Raw genomic sequence first — 12,960 nt, forward strand, 5'->3', positions numbered from 1 at the left:
TGTATATTTTTGCCATTCTATTACTTTTAATATATTTGTGGTTTTGTAGTCAAAGTGTGACAATTTCTTTTTTTAATTGAAAAGTTTAGAAAAAATATAATAAACACACTTATTATATTGAGCTTACTTTTAGAGATGTAAAAATACAGCATTAGAACCAATTCTGAAAACGGCAGAAAAATAGCAGTTGGATTTGAAAAAATGTAATACATTCTAATAAGAAAGCAAGCAAAAAAAGATGAGAAATTCTTCTGTTTTTTCAATAACAAAGCCAACAAAAGTAAGAACATCTCAAAGAAAAGGAAAAGTTTTGAATGGGAGAAGGAAGATAAATAATTTGGGGAAAAATATGACATTTTGTTGTTATAGAGGTCTATCTCATAGCAAAAACTGAAAAGTACAGTTTACAGTCTTAAATCCTTGTGGGATATTTTTTTAAAAGCAACAATGTGTAGTATATTTCATGGTTTTGACAGGAAATTATTTCAAGTTTTATTGCATTTTTGATTTAGAAAATCAGATAAGGTAAAGAAAAAAACATTGTCATAGATAAAGTTTGTTATAATAATAGAAAACCACATCTAGGAACAAAAATTGTCTGTAAATTGTTTTACTATAAAAATACAACCAAATATTTTACTTCAAAAGATTAAATTTGATTAGAAAAGCTTGGTATTTTAATATTGCACTGTAATAGAACAACTTAAAAATTGCATACATAATGTATTAAATCTATATTTCCAGTTTTAATCTTGGTCATAATAGTGTAGGTACCTATATTAAGAAGATATTACATTCTTCCTAGAATATGCAAAATTCTACTAGAATATACAATAGAGAAATATTATAACTGCTCTTTTATGTGAGAAACAACATGCCATATATTAAGAATAATTTTTAATTATCCATTACATTTAATTGCCAATTAGCCAAAATGCTTTATTTTTCAGTTTCACATACGTATTGCCATTTAAACAAGTAAAATTGAATTTATGATAATATCTCACCACAGATTGATCTTGAAAAGCAGTTCCTGTCTACTTACTCAATCTTAATAATAAGCAGGTTATTTTTTTTCTTTGTAAAATATCTTACATTCAACACATTGAAATAAATGACGGATGCTTTAATCTATGATAGAATCCAAAGATATTTTTTTAACACAGACAATCAAAAATTATTGAATTTTGCTAAAGGCTGAATTTTAAAAATTTTATTATTGCATAAAAATAAACAATAATAGGAAGTATAGCAGGCCCAGTGGTATACATTATAACAGCAGTTGAAGAGGGATGTGCAGCACATTATAGTTGTTTCCTAGCCTTTGGAATTTGAAATAGATAATGCTTTTGACCCTCTCAACATAGTGGACTCACTATCCCCAGAAAGCACTTTCACTGGCTTGTTAATCTCTAAGTAGTAATCCATGTACCAGTATAATAAAGATCAAGTTAGTTAAAGTGTCTCCGGTCCCAGTTTAATGCATAAATACTTCTGGCAACAAAGATAAATCCAGAAAATACCGAGGTATCTAAGAAACTGCAAACTGAAGATAAAAATTATTCAACTTAGTGGAATTGCCAAATTTAAGGCCAATATAGAACTTTTATCAGTTTATCCTGAAAGAAATTGAAAAATGTATTGCTTCCAATACCATATTGTAGAAGATGAAGTGCTTAACTTGGTGTTATAGGTATAGCTGTCTGCAGACTTACTCCTGTAATGCTTACTAAAAGGAAAAAGTAAATGATGAATCTTTCATAGATATGACTGTGATTTCCAAAAGTATCTTGAAAGGAACTCATTGCCTACTGTGTACTTAGTGTTCACAAATATTTCCAGCTACTAGAATATTAACCATTGAGCAAAGGTGCAAATTTAGGCTTATTGAAACACAGCTGTGTTGTAAATATAGATGCCAATTTTCAGGTTTATTCCACATGGAACAACAGAACTTAGTAATACAAAGACAATTATTATCAGAAAGTGAATTGTTTAATCTTAGCTTTATGAAATTGTCTAATTACTTTGGAATACACAGAAATTAAGAAATCAGATATTTGATCCATGCATCCAATTAAAATCATATCCTGCTAGTTTATTAATATCAATACATCCTTTTCTGTTTGAATTTAATCAGGCATATAAGCCTATCATTCCCACATAGACATGCTTCTGTCAAACTTATTTATAGTAATGGTTCATCTTTAAGGTTCATAATTTTTATTTTTAAAATGTGCTATTTTTACATTAATGTATATGTTAAGTACAGCTATGTGAAATACATCTGGCAGTTCTTATTATTCCCATTTTACAGACAAGAATACAAAGGGCAAGGAGAAATAATTGAGATATTCTTAGGTTCCCAGAGCTACTTATTCATATGCTAAAGACTAATGGTCTTCCTATTATGTTACACTTCTAGTTAAGAATATGTAACTTGATTAATTATTCATAGAGCGTTGTGCTTTCCTGTAGAAAGAGGCATATTTTTATTAAAGGGATGATTTAAAAATCATGAAATCATGCATTTTTGTACTGCTTAATGATTACTCAAAGAATTTTGATATAGAATTATACTCATATTTTCATTTGGATTTAAAAACCTTTTCCCAATTAAACAGGCCGCAAATAAACTGTAAATAATCCTCTCCTTTGGATTACACTATATACACATAATTGTCTGTGAAGTCAATGAGCTCTGCAGAAGTGTACTTATATATTGAGGTGGATCTGAAACTGAGGTGGAACTGAAAAACGGTTTCAACTTTTCTGCAGAAGTTAATAAAAAAGATACTGGTAACATAAGTGCTTCCAAGATAGCTGAGATTATCTGCTCCCCCCCACCACCCCAACTTTTATTCTGTTTCTGTGACCCATTCCTCTAACTAAGATGTGAATTTGCTTTCACTAATGTATGCCTGTGGCTCATTTTGGAGGACTTCCCTTGAGCCATTGGCCCATCTCCCCCTTACCCACAAATGTAGAGAGCAGAAATCCCAGGGGTTTCCATCTCAGAGTATGAAAGGATACACTCTCCCTGCTAAAATCACAATGAAATCAGACTTATCCTGACTTTCATTTTATCCTGGCTTCATCTGCATCCTTGACAAACTTCATTTGCTCTCTTGCCAGATTCTCATAATATGTCACTTTGCTGCTGCTGCTGCTGCTAAGTCGCTTCAGTCATGTCCAACTCTGTGCGACCCCATAGACGGCAGCCCACCAGGCTCCCTCATCCCTGGGATTCTCCAGGCAAGAATACTGGAGTGGGTTGCCATTTCCTTCTCCAATGCATGAAAGTGAAAAGTGAAAATGAAGCGGCTCAGTCCTGTCCGGCTCTTAGTGACTTCATGGACTGTAGCCTACCAGGCTTCTCCCTCCATGGGATTTTCCAGGCAAGAGTACTGGAGTGGGTTACCATTGCCTTTTCCGATTTCAGGTTTGGTACCAGCTAAAGACAGTAGAAAGTTCACAACTACTTCAATATAGGTATGGACCTAAGGATTTGTCTCTAAATGAGGACACATTCTTCAGGTGGCAATGCCAGAGACACTTTCAACATTTATAGTTTTACTTCTTCTTTGTCCTGTGCTTCAAAGATGACTTAATCACTTCTATTTGTTTTGTTTTGAAAGTTTTCTTCTGAAAAATTTAGTAGATTTTATTGTTCATAATCTAGTTTTATTGGCCTGATAGTCATTCTACACAATTGAAATATACAGATTTGCTTTCAACTATTACTTTCAAATGCTTTGGATAGGACACAGAGAAACTTTAAACTAAGAAAAAAAAATTAATGGCATGGACATAATTTCATATAAATGAAGGATCCCAATCAATATTTTATTTAGAGATGCTTAATAAAAGAAAATAATTACCCCAGTAGGTAGCTATTGATGGTTTGCAATACTTTACTCAATCATTCAAACTCTTAAGGAGTAAAATCCTTTCCCAGAATTTCATAAAATAGATAATTAAGTCTCTTGCAGATTCACTGGGCTGGGGACTCTTATTTATGTTTAGACTATAATGATACTTTTTGTTTAATTATAATGACTTTTATATGGTTGGCCTAGTCATTTTTAATACTTTTAGGTACTATTCTTCTCATTTTTACATAAGAAGTTATTAAAACTCAAGAAAATTCAGGTTGTTAAAGTTTAAATGGCAGTGTGTAACCCAAAGAGGTCTTAAATATATATATTTGATTTCTAAATTCCATGTTGTTTCAAAGGCACTAAAATTCAAAACAGGTTACTTAAGCAAAAACCAAAGTAATACAGAAAGAACAATTTTACTCATAATATTTAGATAGCTGAGAGAAAAAAATATAGGAGTTATATCCATTCTAAATATACAGATAATTTTACATATGCAGCAAATACGTATCTTGATGACAACCTGAAATATGTACTTTATAGCATATTTTAAAATGTTTAAACTTAAAATACAAATTCAAGCCTTTAATCTGCAATGTTCAATGCTGTAAATACATTAATCTACATTATTACTAAGGGAATTTCAAATTCTCCCTTTTCCAGGATTTCAAAGCCCAAGGGTTATAATTAAGGACAAACTTTAGGAGACCCCATCAAGATTCACATGTCAATGACTATAACACACAAGAAGCCCATTGTTTTAGCCTTTAGAATACAAACAGGTAAAGTAGCAATACTGCTCAAAGACCACACCAGGTAGCCAAGGAATTGCTGGTGACATTTGAGAACTAGTGTCAAGTAAGATACAGCTTAGTTGACAGCTTACGTGACCCAATCTATTCCATTAGGTCTCTTATGTCCAATAGGACATAGTGATCTTCTTCACTGTTTTCTGAACATGCCAGTTATATTAGTTTCCTAGGGCTTTCGTTAAAAAAAATATATATATAATATATATATATATATAATATATATATTATCACATGAGGTGATATATATATATCACCGCATGTGAAGAGTTGACTTATTGGAAAAGATCCTGATTGCTGGGAGGGATTGGGGGCAGGAGGAGAAGGGGACAACAGAGGATGAGATGGATGGATGGCATCACCGATTCAATGCACATAAGTTTGGGTGAACTCCAGGAGTTGGTGATGGACAGGGAGGCCTGGTGTGCTGAGATTTATGGTGTCACAAAGAGTCAGACATGACTGAGCAACTGAACTGAACTGAATTATCAGGATTATGAGACATTTGAAATAATATAGAAATTATGCTGCATTTATGTGCGTAATTTATTCACACATTTAACTGAAATTCACTGTTCAGTATTGTCCTAAATTTTTAAATAAGCTCATGCTGTAATTTACTTTTAGTAGAGAGTTAGGTCCTCATGTTTATGGCAATTGTGTTCATTTACTTAGCAATGTTTTACTTTTAAAGATCAGTTTTCTCCTCACTGTAAACTAGTAAATAGAGATGTCTAAATAAACAAGAAGGTGTGATATTTAGGATGTGCTATAATTGAAATTATGCCATTTTCCCTTTATTTTCAATGCCTTTCTATACTATAATTTTACATTCTCCATTAAATAAATAAAACACCCTCAGATGTTACAGAAAAAAAAAAATAGCATGAAACAATATCTTAAAACAACAGAAATTAACTTTCTCACAGTTTTGGAGGCCAGACATCTGAAATCAAGTTGTTGCCAGGGTTGGTTCCTTCTGAAGTCTCAAATTCTGTTCTCTGCTTCTTTTAGTTTCTGGTGATGGCTGCCAGTCTTTGATTTCCTTAGCTTGCAGATATATCACTCTAATTTCTGTCTCATCTTCATATAATATTCTTTCTTTATGTCCCTTCTTCTCTTCTTATAAAATCATCAGTCATGAGTGTTACACTGCATTTGTATTGGATTAAGGCTCACTCTAATGACCTTGTCTTAATTTGATTACATCTTCAGAAACACTATTTTGAAATATATTCGCACTCACAGAAACCACAGGATAGGACTTTAATGTGTCTTTCTGAGAAACACCATTCAACACATAATAATCTTCAGAATTAATCCTCATCTGATCAAACTTTTTCTTGTGCTCAAAGCACTCCCTCTACATTCCCCCCTTCTTCTCAATAGATAATTGCATAAATTTTTAACAAACTCAACTTTCTCAAAAAAAAAAAAAGCATATGGAAGAAGGAATAATTAAGTTAGACTTGTAAAATGAGGATAAGAAAGGGATTTTAAAAACTCTCAAAAAAAGCATCTGATGGTTCACATAATGAAAAACATATTAGCATAAATAAACTTTGCCACTTGCCATTTACTAGTAGTGACCACAACCTTGAGGGCAGAAATATAGATTATTAATCATTTTTTCTACATAAAATATAGATTGATGAGCAAGTAAAAGTTGACAAAATGTGATAAACTACTTATAGATATTAACTGTATTAATAGCATCCAGAAAGTAATGCCAATCAAAAATTTTCACTTGAAGAAAATAAAAATGTTTATGCATTTCCAGAACAGTCCCTAAATATGTGGGAGGCTTTCTGAGATATTGCATCTACATATGTCTATGTTAAGTACATCATTCCTTTAACAAATATTTACTGAGAACCAATGAAATTCTAAGGACTAGAATGTTCCTTGTGCTCAATCATGTCCAACTCTTTGCAACCCCATGAACTGTAGCCTGCCAGAATCCTTTGTCCATGGAATACTCTAGGCAGGCAAGAAGTAGAGTGGCTTGTCATTGGGTTATAGAATGAGTTTTTGAAGAGAAAATAATTTCCTTATATAGCCTACATGTAGCTGTTAATATTTAAGTAAAAATACAAATCATGTGAAATTATGTATAACTAAGGAAGAAAAAAGGATGCAAGCATACAGAATCTTCATGGGCTAAGGGTTTAAGGGAAAAGATGACATTTGAGCCATGATCATAAGTGATGTAAGGGAGTAAGCTTTGTGGCTATCTGGAGGAAGTGAAAGCATTTTGAAGATGGAATATACCTGGAATGTTTGAGGAACATCAAAGAAACCAACATAAGTTGGGCAGAGTGAGTCAGAGAATAAAGGAGATAAAATATGAAGTAAAGAGTTTTCTTGGTCACTGTAAGGATTATGTTTTATACTTTGTAGGAATTGGAAATTAACAGAGAATTTTGAGCCCAGAAGTAAAGATGTTCATTTTATAGGATAGTAGTTATTCAGGATACTTTAATGAGAATAATAATTAGAAATAAAAACAGAAATATTGAAATCTTCTAGGGGGTTACTGCACTGATCTAGATAGATGATGATGATTTAGACAAAGTGTGGCGGTGGAGATGGAAAGAGAATATATAGTCTATATATAACTTAATTGAGACAAAGGAATTTGTGAAGAGATTGGATTTGTGACAAAAGAAAAAGAGAGATGTTAAAGAAAATTTTAAGGTTTTTGGTCTAAGCAACTTAAAGTATATGGTTGACATTATACAGAATTAAATGCTGCAAAAGGAATAGGCTTATGGGGGGAACAAGTAAGATAGTTTTAGAGGTGTTAAGTTTGATATGCCAACTTTACTTCCAAGTGAATGTGTCAAGGAGTTGGAAGTAAATGTGTATTTTAAGAAAAGATCTGGCCTACAGATAAAAATATGCTGGTTGTCAGTGTCTACGAATAATTAAAACCTTGATGCTAACAGAGGTAGGCATTAAAGAGAAAGAAAAGAGAAGTGTTGAAAGAAAAGAGAAGTGTTTTAAGACCAATCCATTTAACTGTAAAAGATGGAATCTTAGAAAAGTGAGAAGTCTGCAAAGGATACTGAAAATGGGCATTTAAAGTGGAAGAACAGAGATCATAATGGTATTGATCTGGAAGCTGAGTGAAGAAAGACCTCGAAACTGGATAAAAAGTGTGATCAAATATATTAAATGTTGGTTATGAGTAGTGAAAGATGAAATTTAAGAAGTGACTATTGGATTAAGCAAATTTAAGTTCAATTTCAATAGTGATTTCTGTGGAGTGATACAATTAGAATGAGAGGAGTGGAATTCGAGATCATAAATATAGGTAACAGTTTCAAAGAGTTTTGTTGCAAAAGATATATGAGATAAATGAGTGTATAAAATAAATGAAATGGATAGCAATAAAAAGGTCTGTACTTTACCTTCCTTGCAATCTTACAATTTAACTTGTTGCAATTTCATAAATACTAGTAGAAGACTTACTAATATTGAGTCACAAATGAAAGATAATGTATTACTCATAAGAATAGAAGTAGCTGTAGTTTCAGCCTTTTCAGCAGATCTGTCCTTTGAGTCCCAAAAGCAAAGAAAAGTCTGAGTTTAAGGGACCTGAGTCACATATTGTTAGTCACTAAGTTGTGTCCAACTCTTTACAACCCCATGGACTGCAGAGCTCCAGATTTCCCTTTCCTTCAGTGTCTCCTGGGTTTGCTCAAAGTCATGTCCATTGAGGTGGTAATGCTATCTAACCATCTCATCCTCTGCCACCCTTCTCTGTTTGTCTTCAATCTTTCCCATCATCAGGGCCTCTTCCATTGAGTCTGCTCTTCACATCAGGTGGCCAAAGTATTGGAGCTTCAGCTTCAGCATCAGTCCTTCTAATGAATATTCAGGGATGATTTCCTTTAGGATTGGCTGTCTTTATCTCCTTGCTGTCCAAAGGATTCTTAAGAGTCTTCTCCAGCACCACTATTCAAAAACATCATTCTTCAGTGCTCAGCCTTCTTTAGAGTCCATTTCTCACATTGGTATATGACTACTGGAAAAACGATAGCATTGACTATATGGACCTTTGACAGCAAAGTGATGTCTCTGCTTTCAATATGCAGTCTAGGCTGGTCATAGATTTCCTTATAAGAAGCAAGAGTCTTAATTTTATGGGTGCAGTTACCTTCAGCAGTAATTTTGGAGCCCAAATAAATAAAATCTGTAACTGTTTCCATTCCCCTCCCCCTTTTTTATTTTCCATGAAGTGATGGGAGCAGATGCTATGATTTCAGTTTTATTTTGTTTGTTTGTTTTTTAATTTATTTATTTTAATTGGAGGTTAATTACTTTACACTATTGTATTGATTTTGCCATACATCAACATGAATCCGCCACAGGTATACCCGTGTTCCCCATCCTGAACCCCTCTCCCTCCTCCCTCCCCGTACCATCCCTCCAGGTCATCCCAGTGCACCAGCCCCAAGCAACCAGTATCATGCATTGAACTTGGACTGGCGATTTGTTTCATATATGATATTATACATGTTTCAATGTCATTCTCCCAAATCATCCCACCCTCTCCCTCAGTTTTTTGAATGTTGATTTTTAATTCAGTTTTTTCACTCTCCTCTTTCACCCTCATCAGAGGCTCTTTAGTTCCTCTTCTTCTTCTGCCATTAGAGTGGTATCATCTACATATCTGGAGTTATTGGTATTTCTCCAAGCAATCTTGATTCCAGCTAATGATCCATCCAATTCAACAATTTACATGATATACTCTACATATAAGCCAAGTAAGCAGGGTGACAATATACAGCCTTGTGGTATTTCTTTCCCAATTTTGAACCAGTCCATTGTTTCATGTCTGGTTCTAACCGTTCCTTCTTGACCTGCATACAGTTTTCTCAGGAGACAAGTTAAGGTGGTCTGGTATTTCCATCTCTTCAAGCATTTTCCATAGTTTTTTGCAATCCACACAGTCAAAGGCTTTAACATAACATAAATAAATAGCTGTAAGAAAGTTCTCCCTTTATTCCAGCAGGAGACACTATCTTTATTGTTCAAAGCTGATTCCTATACAGACATCCTTGAAAAACTCATCTGGAACAAACACACAGTGCTTCATTGTGTGAGATGTGAATGATTGTAATAGATTCATGGAGAACTATCTTCTCCATGTAGTAGACTATTTTCCTCAATGAATAAAATCAACTTTATCCTTGTATATTGATGGAATTGATTTAGTATGGATAGGGAAGTTTATGACGGAGAAAAAAAAAGAAAAAGTTTTTAGAGTGATATGCCTGAGAAACAATAACACAAAACTTAATGTACAAATAAATGATTTGGTCTCAGATACACAAAAAATATAGTATCCATGATGACAGAGAGGATGACAGAGCACATATACATACTTACAATTAGTGGGATGTATGTGGCAAACAAAGTTAGTAAAAATTATCTTTTTTTTTTTTAAATTGAAGTATAATTGATGTACAATATCATACTACTTTTTGTCTGCCTACAATGCGGGAGATGTGGGTTCGATCCCTAGGTCAGGAAGATCTCCTGGAGAAGGAAATGGCAACCTACTCCAGTACTCTTACCTGGAAAATTCCATGGATGGAGGAGCGTGGTAGGCCACAGTCCTTGGGGTCGCAAACAGTCAGACATTGAGTGACATCACTTTCACTTTCACTACTTTTGGGTGTACAAAATAGTGATTTGATATTTTCATAGCTTATGCTCTATATAAGTTATAAAATATTGGCTATATTTATGGTCTATTATATGTAATTACATACTTGTTACTTATTTATTATATACCTAGTAATTTGTGTCTCTTCATTTCTTTTACATATCATGCCCAACCCCTAACCCCTTTGCCCTCTAGTAATAATTAGTTTGTTCCCTATATCTGTTTCTTTCTATTATATTACTTCATCTGTTTTATTTCTTATATTCCACACATAAATGAGAATATACAGTATTTATATTTCTCTGTTTTTTTCACCAAGCATAATACCCTCCAGGTTCATCCATGTTATCACAAATGGCAAGATTTCATTATTTTTGATGACTGATTAATATTCCATTTTATATACATACCACTTCTTTATCCATTCATCAGTTGATGGACACAAGTTGCTTCCATTTTTAGGCTGCTGGAAAAAATGTAGATCTGAAGACTGGGGTGTATTTTTATCTTCAAATTAATGCTTCCATTTTCTTAAGATATATACTCAGGAGTGTAACTTCTAGATCATATAGTAATTCTATTTTTTATTTTTTGAGGAATCTTCATACTGTTTCACATAGTGGCTATACCAACTTATATTCCCACACACAGTATACTGAAATATATTTTCTCCACATCTTTGAAGAAACTTGTTATTTCTTTTCTTTGTGACGATTACCATTTTGAGGTAAGAGATGATGTCTCTGTGGTTTTGATTTGCATATCTCATGATTGATGATGTTGAGCGGTTTTAATGTGCCTGTTGGCCCTCTGTATGTCTTCTTTGAAGAAATCCCTAGTCAGGTCTTTTGTCCATTTCTCAATTGGGAGTTTTCTTTTTTGATGTTGAATTGTATGAGATCTTTCTGCATTTTTAAAATTTTAAATCCTTACTGGATATATGCTTTACAAATATTTTATCCCATTCAATAGGTTACCTTATTATTTTTCTCATGATTTCCTTTGCTGTACAGTATATTTTAAGTTTAATTAAGTCATATTTAAAACAAAATTATTTTGTTTCTCTTGCCTGAGAAGACAGGTGCAAATAATAATGCTAAGACCTAAATCTAAGAGTGTGATGCCTATGTTTTCTTCGTGGAGGTAGTTTCAGGTCTTACATTTAGACCTTTAATCCATCTTGATTTTTTTTTTTTTTTAATGTTGTGAGTAAGTAATCCAGTTTGATTATTTTGCAAATAGTTGTTTAGTTTTCCCCAAATCACTTGTTAAGTAGCATATTGTTCTCACTTTATATTTATCTTATCCTTTGTTATAGGTTAATTGACCATGTAAATATGGGTTTATTTCTGGGATCTGTATGTTTTTCAATTGATTTACATGTTTAGTTTTGTGCCAGTACCATACTGTTTCTAATACTGTAGCTTTGCATTGTAGACTGAAATCAGATGTGTGATATTTCCAGTTTTGTTTTTATTTCTCAAGGATGCTTTGCCTACTTACAGTCTTTTGTGGTTTCATACAAATTTTGTGATCGTTTGTTCTAGTTTTGTGGAAAATGTCATGGGTATTTTGATAAAGACCACATTAAATTTGTGGATTGCTTTTAGTGGTATGGGCATTTTAACAATATTACTTCTTACAATCCATTCACATGGAATATCTTTCCATTTATTTGTATCATCTTCAATGCCCTTCACCAAAATCTTATAGTTGTACAAGTCTTTCACCTCCTTGTTTAAATTTATTTTTAAGTAGTTTATTATTTTTTATGTAACTTCAAATGAGGTTGTTTCCTTAATTTCACTTTCTGATAATTGATTATTAGGGTATAGAAATGAAGTAGATTTCTGAGTGTTAATATTATATCCTACAATTTACTAATTTCATTTATTAGTTGTAATAGTTTTTTAGTGGAGTGTTTAGGGTTTTCTATATTACAGAATCATGCCATCTGCAAATAATAACATTTTTACTTCTCTTTCAGTTTAGATTTACTCTTTATTTACTCTTTATTCTTATTTATAAATTTATAAGTTCTTATTTACTCTTTATTTATAAGTTCTTATTTACTCTTTATTGTCTGGCTGCTGTATTTAGGACTTCTAATATTATGTTACATAGAAATGGTGAGAGTGGGCATTTTGTCTTGGTTCTATGTTAGAAGAGAATAATTCAGCATTTCACCATTGAGTATAATGGTGGTCTTCTATTACATGGCCTTTATTATCCTGAGATATGTTCACTCTATACCAAATTTGTTTTTACAATGAATGGACATTGACTTTTGTAAGAAAAAAAATTTCTGCATCTATTGAGATGATCATGTGATTTTTATCTTTAATATTACATATTATATCAATTGATTTTTGGATACTGATATCCTTACATACCTGGCATAATCCCACCTAAGCATTTTCATATGTGTTGCTGAATTTGGCTTGCTAATATTTTGTCTATGATTTTTACATCTGCATTTATAAGAGATATAATTTTCCCTTTTTTCTGCAGTGTCTTTTTCTGATTTTAGTATCAAGGTAATTCTGGTATCGTGGAATGAGTTAGGACCTATTCCCTCCCGTTCAACTTTTTG

This window comes from Bison bison, unplaced genomic scaffold (assembly GCF_000754665.1).
Source record: "Bison bison bison isolate TAMUID 2011002044 unplaced genomic scaffold, Bison_UMD1.0 scf7180017864358, whole genome shotgun sequence".
In the NCBI taxonomy this organism is placed as follows: Eukaryota; Metazoa; Chordata; class Mammalia; order Artiodactyla; family Bovidae; genus Bison; species Bison bison.